This window comes from Onychomys torridus, chromosome 15 (assembly GCF_903995425.1).
Source record: "Onychomys torridus chromosome 15, mOncTor1.1, whole genome shotgun sequence".
In the NCBI taxonomy this organism is placed as follows: Eukaryota; Metazoa; Chordata; class Mammalia; order Rodentia; family Cricetidae; genus Onychomys; species Onychomys torridus.
The window spans coordinates 65,619,033-65,632,159 of record NC_050457.1 but is presented as its reverse complement, the minus strand read 5'-3'; positions in this window follow the sequence as shown (position 1 = coordinate 65,632,159).

The following is a 13,127-nucleotide window of genomic DNA, read 5'->3' as shown; positions in this document are numbered from 1 at the left end:
CCACAAAAAATGCTGAGATGACAAGTGTGTTACTGTGCTCAGATCCGAATTAGAAACTCGCTGAACACTGTGTTATCGTCTCGGTATTCAGAAAGTTCTGGAAGGCTGAAGAGATGGCTCAGTTCATAAGTGCTTGCTGGGCAAACTCCAGGACCCAAGTTTGGTCCCCAGAACCCACATGAAGAAGCCAGTCATGAAAAATGCCAGCCCTAGGATGGTAGAGGCAGGATCCCTGGGTCTTGCTGGCCTGGCCAGTCAATCTAGACAAATCAGTGATTTTTTAGGTTCCGTGAGAGACCCTGACTCAAAGAACAAAGTGGACATCATTTGAAGAGGATACTGATGTCAACTTGCATCCTCCACAGGCACACACTTATGAATGTGCAATGGTATACACATACAAGTGCATGCAAACACTGTTGAATTTCAGATTCCAGATACTCAATCCAAATATAAACATTTAGAGAGGCTTACAGAGAAACATCTGAGGAATAGTGGCTGATGCAACTCACAATTTTTTCCCACCATGGGTCCCACAGCAGAGTGGGGAGAGAAGGTTGTCAGGTATTCCTGGCTGGGAAGTGAGTACCAACAATTGGTTCTGTGACCTTGACAGCTTTCCCCAGGCCAGCCTCAGTCTCTTCATGTGTAACCTCTGAGGCATGAACAGACACGGGAATGTCACTGGGAAACCATGAGGTGCTGATTGTAATGATTCTAGCACACTGACCAGCCGATCTGACAATGTCCTTTCTGCCCATGTAGAGGCAGATGCCTACATTTCCTTTCTGATGCAATTCGGCTTTCAGCTATAGTCCCTGGAGCTCGGCAGCTACAGAGGAGCTGGCCTAGCCCCCCATTTCTCACCTCTGGGAGCCAGGCTGCTGAAGCCTCTGCTCCCCAAGGATGCTTCCAAGTTCACTCAGCTCAGTCTCTCATTGCTTGTACCTCTTGTACTGTAGTGCCCTTTCTCACCTGCTTGCTAAAATCCCTCGTGATTTCACAGTTTCAGCAACTCCACTTAGCTCCATGAGACCTGGAATAGGCTTAGTCCCCACCCTTACAACACTACCCCAGGTAATGACTTAAATGCTTCTGAGCTAGGTGATGAATCAACCCCAGAGCTGGGCTTCCGGTTAGTGTATGTAAACTAGATTTAAAGGGCAAAGAACTGGAGGGTGTGAGGAGTGGACTGTGGGAGTCTGTCAGAGTCTGGCTCTGACCTGCTCCCACCTTTCGAAGGGTTCTTGTGGGTAGGAGAGAGGAATGAGGAAATATTAGATAGAAAGACAGAAAGAGATGATAAGAAAGACAGAGACACAGGATAGCTTCAGGAGGGCCCTGGGTCAATACCCAGTCACCCAGAGCTTTATTCAAAAGGGCTTTTTATAATATGCCAAGGGGAGAGGCAAAGACCTCTCCCCTGCAAGATCAAAGCACACCATGCAGCCAAGTATAGACCCTTCCAAACACCTGGTAAACACTCCCCTGGCCAATCATCCTATTATACATCCCTGCTAGGTAAAGCAAGCTCAGATTCTCTGACCCTGAGTAAGGTCTCACTAGGAAGCCTTGGTGGGCCACCACAGTAGACCTGTTGTGAAATTTATGGACTGAATGGGTTGTTGCAGCTGCAGATAGAAATTAAGGCCCTGGAACTGGAAACAGCTCTTGTGATGAACTGGTCCAGGATGACCAGGACTTTGAATGGTCCATGTGGGATCCTCTTCTCAGCTGTGGCAGGTCATGGGCTTTGGGACGTCAAGAAGGAGCTCTGAATTTGAACCTGAGTGATCCAGGCAATCTATCTAAGGTCTCCGAGCTCGCCTACAAAAGCACAAATGATTAAAAAAGCCAGATGTTAGAGGTTATTGGAAATATCAAAGTCTTGATGGGGCAGTGGGTTTTTTGCAAGTAATGTAATAGGGCAGGTATAAAGCTCTATTCTGTGGGCAGCTGTTATCCTTGATACACAGATAAGCAACAAATGTGATCCCATGAAGATGGGTGCTAGGCCATCATGCCATGATGGAGGGTTTTGAAGCTCATCATCTCTCATGTACTGGTCTTTTATTTACAGAGTTGGGTCGAGGTAGTGCTTCTCATATCATAGTGCACTTTCTCACCATTGCCCTGGGGAACTTGTCTAAATATAGACTTGCCATCAGCCCTGTGGCTGCATCTGAGTTCCCTGGTGACACCATGGTGCTCATCAGAGGACCTAACACAGCTTCAAGGGGATCATCTAGGATCCTGTCACCTGGGTGCTATGATGTCCTCAACAGCTCTGTGCAGGATCTACCGAATGCTGTCTGCTACCACGTCTCCTCCCTCTAACACCCCCCTCACCCCACCCCTCACCCCGACTGGAAGCACATCTCCTTCAGGTCAAGGTCAGAACTGGAGAGATTTTTCTCTAGGAGTGCTCTTACAAATGGAGATGGATTAGCAAAAGAAACTGCTGTTTTGATGAAAGCCGGTTCTTCAATCAATAAACAGGCTGACTGAAGGTGATGGGAGAGAGTTCAGGCTTCCAAACTTTAACCTGCACGTGCTAGACACGGCTCTGTCACTCCATCTAGTTCTCATCTAACAGCCTAGTTGATTCCTTTTTAAAGATCTTATATTCCCTAATATCCTCCCAAGATCTCCCCTCCTCTGTGAGGGATCTCCTGGCTCCCTTTCTCCCCATGACTCTGAAGGAAACTGTGGAGGCTTTGACTCAGTCTTAGAGGGGTCTTACAGAACCTGTGGCACATATACCTTGTCCAGGAATAGTTACAGTTGAAAATTATAGTTCGAGTAACCAAACTAACAACAGTGCTGGGATAAATTACGGGTTTGTTGAAACAAAGACTCATGGATAATCCCCATTTAATCCTTAAAAGCCACTCAAGTCTTGTTGACTCCTTACTCTGCAGATGTGGCCACAAGAGCATAGAGAGGTTAAGGAACTTGCCCCACATCACTGAGTTGTCCTGCAGGGGAGCTGAGTCCCTGTGTCTTTAATTAAAGAATAATAGGGTTCATTGATAGGACGTTTATTCTTTTATTCTTTTTCCTGTTTTTGAGATAGGATCTTACTGTTGAGGCTAGAACTCTTTTGATAGCCCAGGCTGGCCTGGAGTTCATGACAAACCTCCTGCCTTATCCTTCAGCATGCTGGGATTATGGAAGTGAGCCACCATGCTTGGCTTTGTGTGTGTGTGTGTGTGTGTGTGTGTGTGTGTACATGTGGAGGTCAGAAGTGGACTTGAGTGTTTTCCTTTCTCACTCTTCCCTTATATTTCTTAAATCTGCTTATTTTCTGTGTACAGATGTGTTTCTGAGTGTATGTATGTGCAGCACATGTGTGCAGAAGCTCATGAAAACCAGAAGAGGGTATCCAATCATTTGGAGCCAGACTTACAGATGGTTGTGAGCTGTCATGTGGGTGCTAGGAATTGAACCTGGGCCCTCTTCAACAAGAGCAAATGCTCTTAACTACACAGCCATTTCTTGATCCCTTGTACCTTCTTTCTGGGCTTACTGAACCTCGAGTGCACCATTTCTTCAAGACTTGATGGTCAGAGATCTCCAGGGACCCCCCTGTCTCACTTCCCCATCACTAGGACTACAGGTGTGCTCTCCACACTTGACTTTTCACTTGGCTGATGGGGATCTGAACTCAGGCTTTTATGACAAACATTTTACTGACTGCCCCAACTCCTCAGCCTCAGCCAGTGTTTTTTTTTTTTTTTTGACAGTTCTGACCTTCCCTTCCATGGACTGAGTATACTAAGTTGGGATCATTTTCTTTTCTTTTCTTTTTTTCTTGGTTTTTCGAGACAGGGTTTCTCTGTGTAGCTTTGTGGCTTTCCTGGAACTCACTTGGTAGCCCAGGCTGGCCTTGAACTCACAGAGATCTGCCTGGCTCTGCCTCCCAAGTGCTGGGATTAAAGGCGTGCACCACCACCACCACCACCACCACCACCACCACCACCACCACCGGGCCATTTTCTTTTTTAAAGACCTTGTGGAATACCAGTGGTTAGTAATGAATGACTGCCCTAGAGGCATCAGAAGGCAATGATTAATGGAACTTTTGACTGACAGCAAGTAGGCAGGTGACTTTAGCAGGTGCTTCTGAACTATAGAAAATGCTCGTGCTCCTTCCACCATACCCAGTGTTCTCTGAAATTTTGTTGATGATCAGATCCCATATCCATAAAATGTCACTCAGAAGATCTGAGTGAAATGGTCCAGGGATTCTTTTTGTTTGTTTGTTTTGCTTTTTGAGACGGTTTCTCTGTGTAGTTTTACGCCTTTCCTGGAACTTGCTTTGAAGACCAGGCTGGCCTTGAACTCACAGAGATCTGCCTAGCTCTGCCTCCCGAGTTCTGGGATTAAAGGCGTGTGCCACCACCGCCCGGTCAGGGATGTTTTTTAAACAAACAAACAAAAAAACAAACAATCTATTTCATGGCTCAGTTGCCTTTAGCCTACCGGCTATGGGTGGGTTAAGACTTCTGTTGGTCTTTTCTGTGTCGAATACACAGATTGCAAGCCCAGTGCCGCTTAGAGATCTTTGGCAACAGTTAACTCTGCAGCTCTCACACTGATTGAGCCTGTATGATAATGAGTATTCAGAGATGGGTAATTCCTGGGGGACGCTCACCAACCTAAGACAGACCGCCTGTGTGGCCTGGACAGGTAATGTGACCTGCTGATGTTCCACACAACCTAAGTCAGAAGCTCATTTTTTAGTAATAGGAGGGGACCTGTGGGGCTCTGGCTCCCATTTTGGGTAACTGTTGCATTGCTTGCTGACCTTGACCATGATATCATCCCTATGCTAATTCCCTGTGAGATTCCACCCTCCTGAATGCTTAAGGGAAGTTCCTTGTCTGTGTATTCTGCATATTGGGTGTTAACAGCTTAGATGCAAGATTGTAAAACATCAGAAGCAGGGTTGGGGATTTAGCTCAGAGGTAGAGCGCTGGCCAAGCAAGTGCAAGGCTCGGGGTTCGATGCTCAGCTCAAAAAAAAAAAACAAAAAAAACAGAAGTGAACTTCTGCCCACCAGGGTTCTCCCATTGTGCTGTAAGCCTGCATTTAAGACCTCCCTCCTTCAATAAATGGCATGAAGAAGAAGAAGAAGAAGAAGGAGGAGGAGGAGGAGGAGGGGTGGGGGTCAAGATCATGATGGGGAAACCCACAGAGACAGTTGACTGGTACTAGTTGGAGCTCACTGACTCTGGACTGACAGCTTGGGAACCTGCATGGGACCGAACTAGACCCGCTGAATGTGGGTGACAGTCGTGTGGCTTGATCTGTTTGTGGGGTCCCTGGAAGAAGGACCAGGACTTCTCCCAGGTGTATGAACTGACTTTTTGGAGCCCATTCCCTGTGGTGGGATACCTTGCTCAGCCTTGATACAATGGGGAGGGGCTAGGCTCTCCTTCAACTTGGGATGCCAGACTTTGTTGACTACCATGGGCGGCCTTACCCACTCTGAGGAGTGGATGGGGGTAGAGTGGGAGGGAGGTGAGGAGGTGGGAGAAGGGGAGGGAGGGGGAACTGGGGTTGGTATGTAAAATGAAAAAAATTTTAATACATAAATATATTTAAAATAAAAAAATCTATTCCAATAGGCACCCTGTAGGGCTGGGTGGGAGTAGGCGTCTGGGTGTTGTTTGCTTTTCTCTGCTTATACAGCATTTTCATTCACTCTGACTGTCATAAAGGAATTTGTATCAGGGCAGCACTGTTCTAGAGACCCAGAAATCCAAGATCAGGTACTGATAGATTGAAGGTTGGGTGAAAGGTCTTTCTCTTCTGCAGAGATGATGCCTCTCCTGTCATTTCACCTGGTGGAATGAAGCTAGCTCTCAGGAGTTTCTTTTATAAGAACACAACTCCATTCACAAGAGTGGAGCCCTCCTGAGCTCCTCATTTCCTTAAGCTGTAACTTTAGAGGTTAGGGTTCTTACAAGAGAAATTTGGGGGAATATAAACATGCAGGCCATAGCAGACAACTATTGGATTCTTTTTGAAAGTGTTCAAGACTCTCTTGCTCAGGAGCATTGGTTTCTAGGCGATCAGAGCAACATGGTTAGAATTTCCAATGGGGATGTGACTGAAGCAACAAGAGCAAGTCTTAATAGTGCTGAGCAAAGAGAAGACAGGAAGAAGAGAAAGGACAATTTACTCAGTGGCTCATCAAGACAAACACCAACCAAAATACACACATGTCACTGGGAACAGATCACTTTCTGAGAGTGGCAGGTGAGCAGATGGAATTCTCATTTTCTCAAATTGGGGAAGAACAGACTCACATAGGTGGTCTTTCTCATCATGTTCATATGATTGCCAGATGATCAGAATGACTGGCATAATAAATACAGAAATCACAACCTTTTCCTTTCCCACATTTCATGCCATGATCAGGCTCCATACCTATGAAAGGAGCATCTCCTGGTCCCTACACACCAGAATCAGCCAGATCCCCAGAACTGCAGATAGTATCCTTGTATAAAGCAGCAGACCATTAGAGATAACACCAATGATGCAGGAACCATCACCCTAGGGAGGGCTCTATATAGGGCTGACCTCACCTTTATTGTGCCCAGGTGAGTCATCCAACCCAGTAAACTCTTGACACTCCGTATTTGCTATCATGATAGTAATGGCAGTATTCATTGCTAAGTAGCTCCAAAGTTAAAAGGCCTCAGGGTAACATTAGAAAGATTGTGGGATTAAAGCCACAAGAACTACTTTGCTAGGTAATAGATTTATTATGCCTGTTGCTTAATAGCCACCCCCCCTCCCCCAAGCCAGATGATGCTGAAATTAGCAATGGTCAAGTCTCAAATCTGATAATATTTCACATCTGCCAGTTCCTCAGTCACGGTAAGGAGACAAGGATTTGCAGGGCTATTTCTTTACTTTGACAGCTGGGACCGGAGGAATGAGCCCAAGTTCATACTAATACTTTTACTGATTGATGAGAAAGAGAGTACAAGATTCAGATATTCATTTCTTTCCCCCTTGAAACAAGGCCTCACTTTGTAACTGACGGTGGCCTCCAAGGCCTCCAATTTACAAGGCAACCTTAAAGGCTGGAACTCCTGGAACTCATGCCTCAGCTTCCTTGGTTCTCTGTCTCTGTCTCTCTCTCCCTGAGACAGGATCTCTAGCAGCGTAGGTTGACTCTTCACTTGCTGTATAGCTAAGGATGACCTTGAACTTCTAATCTCCTTGCCTCTGCCTTCCAAGTGTTGTGATTACAAGTATGAAACATCTCCCTGCTGACTTTGTCCTCTTTGGTAATTTCATACCTGGAAACGATGTATTTTGGTTGTATCCACTTCCTACTCGGTTCCCCACAACTCCTCCTGGAACACCCCTTGTAGTTTTCTTCCAAGTTTATTTCCACTTTCCTCCTCCTCCCCTCCCCCGTCTTTTTCCTCCTCTTCCCCTCCCCCTCTTTTTCCTCCTCCTCCTCTTCCCCTCCCCCTTTTCCCTCATCTCCTCTTCCCCTCCCCCCTTTTTCTTCTCTCTTCCCCTCCCCCTTCTTCCTTCTCTGCCTCTTCCCCTCCCCCCTCTCTTTGCTCCTCCTAACCCACTGAGTCCAGCTGGTGCTGCTCATAAGCACAGAAGTGCAGGGACATCCTCTGCATCATAGGCAACTACCGTGGGTCATACTGCTAAAGAAAACTGACTCAACAGTCACCACTCACCCTAAGTTCTTCACTCAGGGGTGGGGTCTCAGGAGACCCTCCCCTGTCCAGGCTGCCATGTTGACTGGCTTGATCTTGGCAAGTTGTCTTGTGTAGACAACGATAGCAGCCGTGACTTCATGGGTGTGACGGCCCGCAGGACTGCATTTCATAGCTGTCCTTTGGCTTTTGCTCTTTCACTCTCTCCCACTTCCATGATGTTCCTTAAGCCTTGGAAGAGGGCCTATGTTACAGATGCCCCAATTAGGGCTGAGCGGTCCGCAGTCCCTTATCGCTTACTGTGTAGGTGACTAGCTGTGAGTCTCTGTATTCACTGCATGTGGAAGCTTCTCTGATGGGCTGACAGATGCACTTATCTCTGAGTTCAAGAACAAGCATTCAGGAGCAGTTTGATACTAGGTTCCTTTAGTAAAAGCATGCCAGTAGGCTCTATCCTGGGGCCCATGACCTCTCCAGCCAAGGTCTTCAGCGGCGTTTACAATACCAAACCTGGGTTAGTTTTTATGGGGTAGATCCTAAATCTAGTTAGAAAGCCACACAACATTTGTACTATGATAGCACCAATGAACGTATTTGCTAGGTAGGCCTATTGTTACTCTAGCTCATGTGGTCCAGAGCTGTGGAAAAACTATTGATGACTTCTCTCCTAGCACTAACAGGGAGGAAGCTTCCAGCTCAGTACCAGCTCGTACTCTTTACAATGTTACTCTAATACAAAAGCGAGATAAAGACAATAACAAAGATATCTGTAGTGGTTTGAAATTAAAATGGCCTCCAAAGTGAATGGCACTATTAGGAGGTGTGGCCTTGTTGGAGGAAGTGTGTCACTGTGGGGGCGGGCTTTTAAGAGTTCTTTTGCTCAAGTTTCCATCAGTGTGACAGTTAGTCAACTTCCTGTTGCCTGCAAGATGTAGGACTCTCAGCCACATCTGCCTGCATGCTGCCATGCTCCCTATCATGATGATGAGGGACTGGACCTCTGAAACTGTAAGCAAGCCCCCTCAACTAAATGTTTCATTTATAAGAGTTGCCATGATCATGGTGTCTCTTCCCAGAAACAGAAAACCCTAATTGAGACAGAAGTTGGTACCAGTCCTGGTATTGTTGTGATAGGCCTGACCATGTGTTTCTTTGGAGGAATTTGGACTTTGGTACTTTGAGTTATGAAAGCAGTGGAATGCTTTAAGCACTGCTTAGTGGGCCGTACTAGGAGGAGCAAGGTTTCAGAGGAGAAGAATTTTAGTATATTGGGTAAAAATCATTCTTGTGATGTTTGGTAAAGGAAGTGGCTGCCTTTTGCCTTTGTCTGAAGAGTCTGCCTGAGGCCAAAGTGAAGAGTTTTGGATTAATTCTGTTGGCAGAAGAAATCTCAAAATAGCCTAGTGTAGACTCTGTCCTGTGGGTATTAGTGGTAACTCTAATGAAGATATATAATCAAAAGGATCAAATTGAACAAGGAAAAATATTTGAGGAGAAAAAGTGTATCAGAATATGGAATGTAGCTAAATCCTCTCTTCAAGGAGATAAACGGATTAAGAAATAGAATAAAGGGAGTGGTGACCTCAGGGCAAGATCCCACTCAGCTAAATTTCTAACTTGGGAAAAGGAATGGAAGAAAAGCCAGGTATATAGTGGGGGCACACCTTTAATCCCAGCACTGGGAAGGAAGAGGCTGCTAGATCTCTGATTTGAGATCAGTCTAGTCTACAGAGCAAGTTTCAGGACAGCCAAGTTTAGGCAGTGAAAGACAGAAAGCTGATGAAAATGTAGTTGAACAAAGGTACCACGCTCCAGCCCCAGCAAGCAACAGAACTCAGCAGCTTCAGCCACATGGTTCTGGCTTTAGGGTTAAGGACAGCAGAAAGGAGTTATGGAATAAAGCCACTAAGGCAAGGGCATGTGTCAGAGGTGTCCCTAATTGGAGGCCTAGAAGAGAGGCCATTGTGTGAAGCTGAACCTGGATTGCATTGGAGAAGCCAAGATGTTAGAAATGACAGAATCATGGGATATTTGCTGAGGAGAGCTGCTAACAGGGAGTGGAAACAGCCCAAGAGAAAGTAGTGTGTTGCAGTCAACAAAACTGAACAGAATTGGAGACCTGAAGAGTGTCTTGACATCAGACATGGAGTTGCAGAGTTTGGATCTTGCATTGGTCTTTGGTCTTGCTTTGGTCCAGTATTTCCTCATTATGCTCCCTTCCCTGCATTTTGGAATGGTAATGTATATCCTGTGCCATTATGTTTTGGAAGTATGTGATCTGCTTTTTGATTCTGATTTTTACAGGTGATTACAGTTAAGAGATTGCATGAATCTCAGAAGAGACTTTGGACTTTGAAATAAGTTTGAGACTGTTGTAGACTATGGGGACTTTTGAAGTTGGACTTACTGCATTTTTGCATTATGATATGGCAATAAGCCTTTGGTGGCCCCAAAGGGAATTTGGTGGTTTGAAGGAAAATAGCCCCCAAAGGGAGTGGCACTATTAGGAGGTGTGGCCTTGTTGGAGGAAGTGTGTCACTATAGGGGCAGGCTTTGAGGGCTCTTTTGAGCAAGCTTCCCTGAGTGTGTGACAGTCAGTCAACTTCCTGTTGTCTGTAAGATGTAGGACTCTCAGCTCCAGCACCATGTTTGCCTGCATGCTGTAATGCTCCCCATCATGATGATAATGGACTGAACCTCTGAAACTGTAAGCAAGCCCCTCAATTAAATGTTTATTTATAAGAGTTGCCATGATCATAGTGTTTCTTCACAGCAACAGAAAACCCTAACTTAGACATGACCTATAGCCCAATATCCCTAATGAACCTAGATTTAAAAATTCTCAACAAAATACTGATTATATTGATAAATGTGATAAATCATTTAAATAGGGTTAAAGAGAAAAATGATATAGTCATTTTGATAGAGGCAGAAAAGGTCTTTGACAAAACCCAACATTCCTTCATGATAAAGGACCTAGAGAGAATAAGACTGGAAAGAATATACCTCAACATAATAGAAACTATATATGACAAGCCCATTGTTAACATTATCCTGAATATTAGCAATACTATAAAAACCAGGAACAAGACAAAGCTATCCACTGCTTCCACTCCTGCCCAGTACAGAGCTGGGAGTCCTAGCTAGAGCAACAAGACAAGATACAAAAGGAAAGGAAGATGTCAAATCATCCATATTTGCAGATGATAGGACACTATCCATAAAAGATCCCAAAACACCTTCAGCAAAGTATCAGGATACAAAACTCACATATACAAAAAATTCCCAATAACAAGTGTAATGAGAAAGGAGTGAAAGAAATTATCCCATTCACAATAGATTCATAAATAAATAACATTGAAGTAAACCTAACCAAGGAGGTACAAGATCCCTACAACAGGGCTGGAGAGACGGCTCAGAGGTTAAGAGCACTGACTGCTCTTCCAGAGGTCCTGAGTTCAATACCCAGCATCCACATGGTGGCTCACAACCATCTGCAATGAGATCTGGCACCCTCTTCTGTATACATAATAAATAAATCTTAAAAAAAAAAAAAAAAAAAGATCCCTACAACAAAAGCTTTTAAGTTCCTGAAGAAAGAAATTAAGGAAGACACTAGATGATAGAAAGAACTATCGTGCTCATGGATTGGTAGAGTTGATACTGTGAAAATGACCAACCAAAAAAGAAAAAAAAAAAACCTACAGATTCAATGCAATCCAATCAAAATCCCCATGTGTTCTTCACAGACCTAGAAAAAAAATCTTAAAAATTAATATGGCAGCGCAAAAGACCCTGGAGAGCTGAGGGAACCCCGAACACATAGAATGATGCTGGAGGGATTCCCAAACCTGATCTCAAGTTATACCACAGAACAATGTGATAAAAGTATCATGTATTGAAACAAAAGCAGACATATTTATCAATGGATACAAGTCCAGGCAATTGCAGCCACAGTTTTCCACAAAGATGCCAAAAACACACACTGGAGAAAAAGTCATCTTCAATAAATGGTGCTGGGAAAACTGAATGTCCACATGTCGAAGAATGAAAGTAGAATCTTCTCTTCCTGTGCAAGAATCACCTCCAAATAGACCAGCAACCGCAATGTGAAACCCGAGATTCTGAGGCAGAGTCGGGTAGCACACTTTACCACATGGGCATATGTGACCTTTTCAACAGCACTGCTTGCTTAGGAATCAACACCAACAATCAACAAATGGGACCTCATCAAACTACAAGTCTCTATAAAGCAACCACGCCCAAGACTAGGAGAGAACTATTTGCCAGCTCTGTATCTGACAGAGGATTAATATCTAGACTAACTAAACACAATGGTTAAGATTAGAAAACAAATAACAATAAATGATTTGATGCTTTCTAACGGAGAGCTTAACTCCACTACTGAAGTGAGACTTGAAAGCTGACTTTTCATTTCCACAACTGTGCTCTGTAATGACCACATGAAGATGCACCATGTGCCCCCACCCATGGACTTAGAGGCTCGTCTCCAACAGCATCTAGAGTTATGCTCTATGTAAATGGATTTTAGTGGGTCGAAAACTTCAGGTTCTCACCCTGAAGGCCTCTGGGTGTGACCTAGTTTGGAAGAAGTTTTCCAGATATATTCAAATTCAGAAGAAGTCATACAGGAACAGGGTAGGCCCTACATCTGTTGTCCTGAGAAGAAAGGGAAATTTAGATCATATGCGGAAGGAAGATAGACACAGGACAATGGGCAGGTGTTATGATGTAAGAAGTCCAGGAATGTCCAGATCATCTGAGTCTAGGAAGATCCAAGATGGGTTCCTCCCCAGGGCCCAGCAGGAAGGCATGTCCCTGTTGACATCTTTTTCTTTTTCTTTTTAAGATAACAGACTTATTGGTTAAAACAAACAAACAAACAAACAAACAAACAAACAACACTTCACTTGTAAAGTACCTTCCTTCTTGGATTTTCAAATAATTCACAACATTTCATTTGATGACTTACACAGTAGAAACATTAGAAATGAGGAAACAGGAGAAGAGTTTGGCTATATTCTCTTGTGTCTGCATGCCTGTGCATGTTTACATGTGGGTGTGGGTGCATGTGTATGGAAGACAGGGGTCTACAAACTGAGGTGCCATTCACCAGGTAGCATCTACCTTGATTTTTTTTTGGGGGGGAGCGGGTTTTGAGACAGGGTTTCTCTGTGTAGCTTTGCACCTTTTCCTGGAACTCACTTGGCCTCAAACTCACAGAGATCCACCTGGCTCTGCCTCCAGAGTGCTGGGATTAAAGGCGTGCACCACCACTGCCTGACCTACCTTGATTTTTGAGAGAGGCTCTCCAGGTGGTCAGCAAGTGCCAGAGATCCACTTGTCTTTGCCTCTCTAGCACTGAAATTATAAACATGTGCCATTGTGCCCAGGTTTTTAAATGTG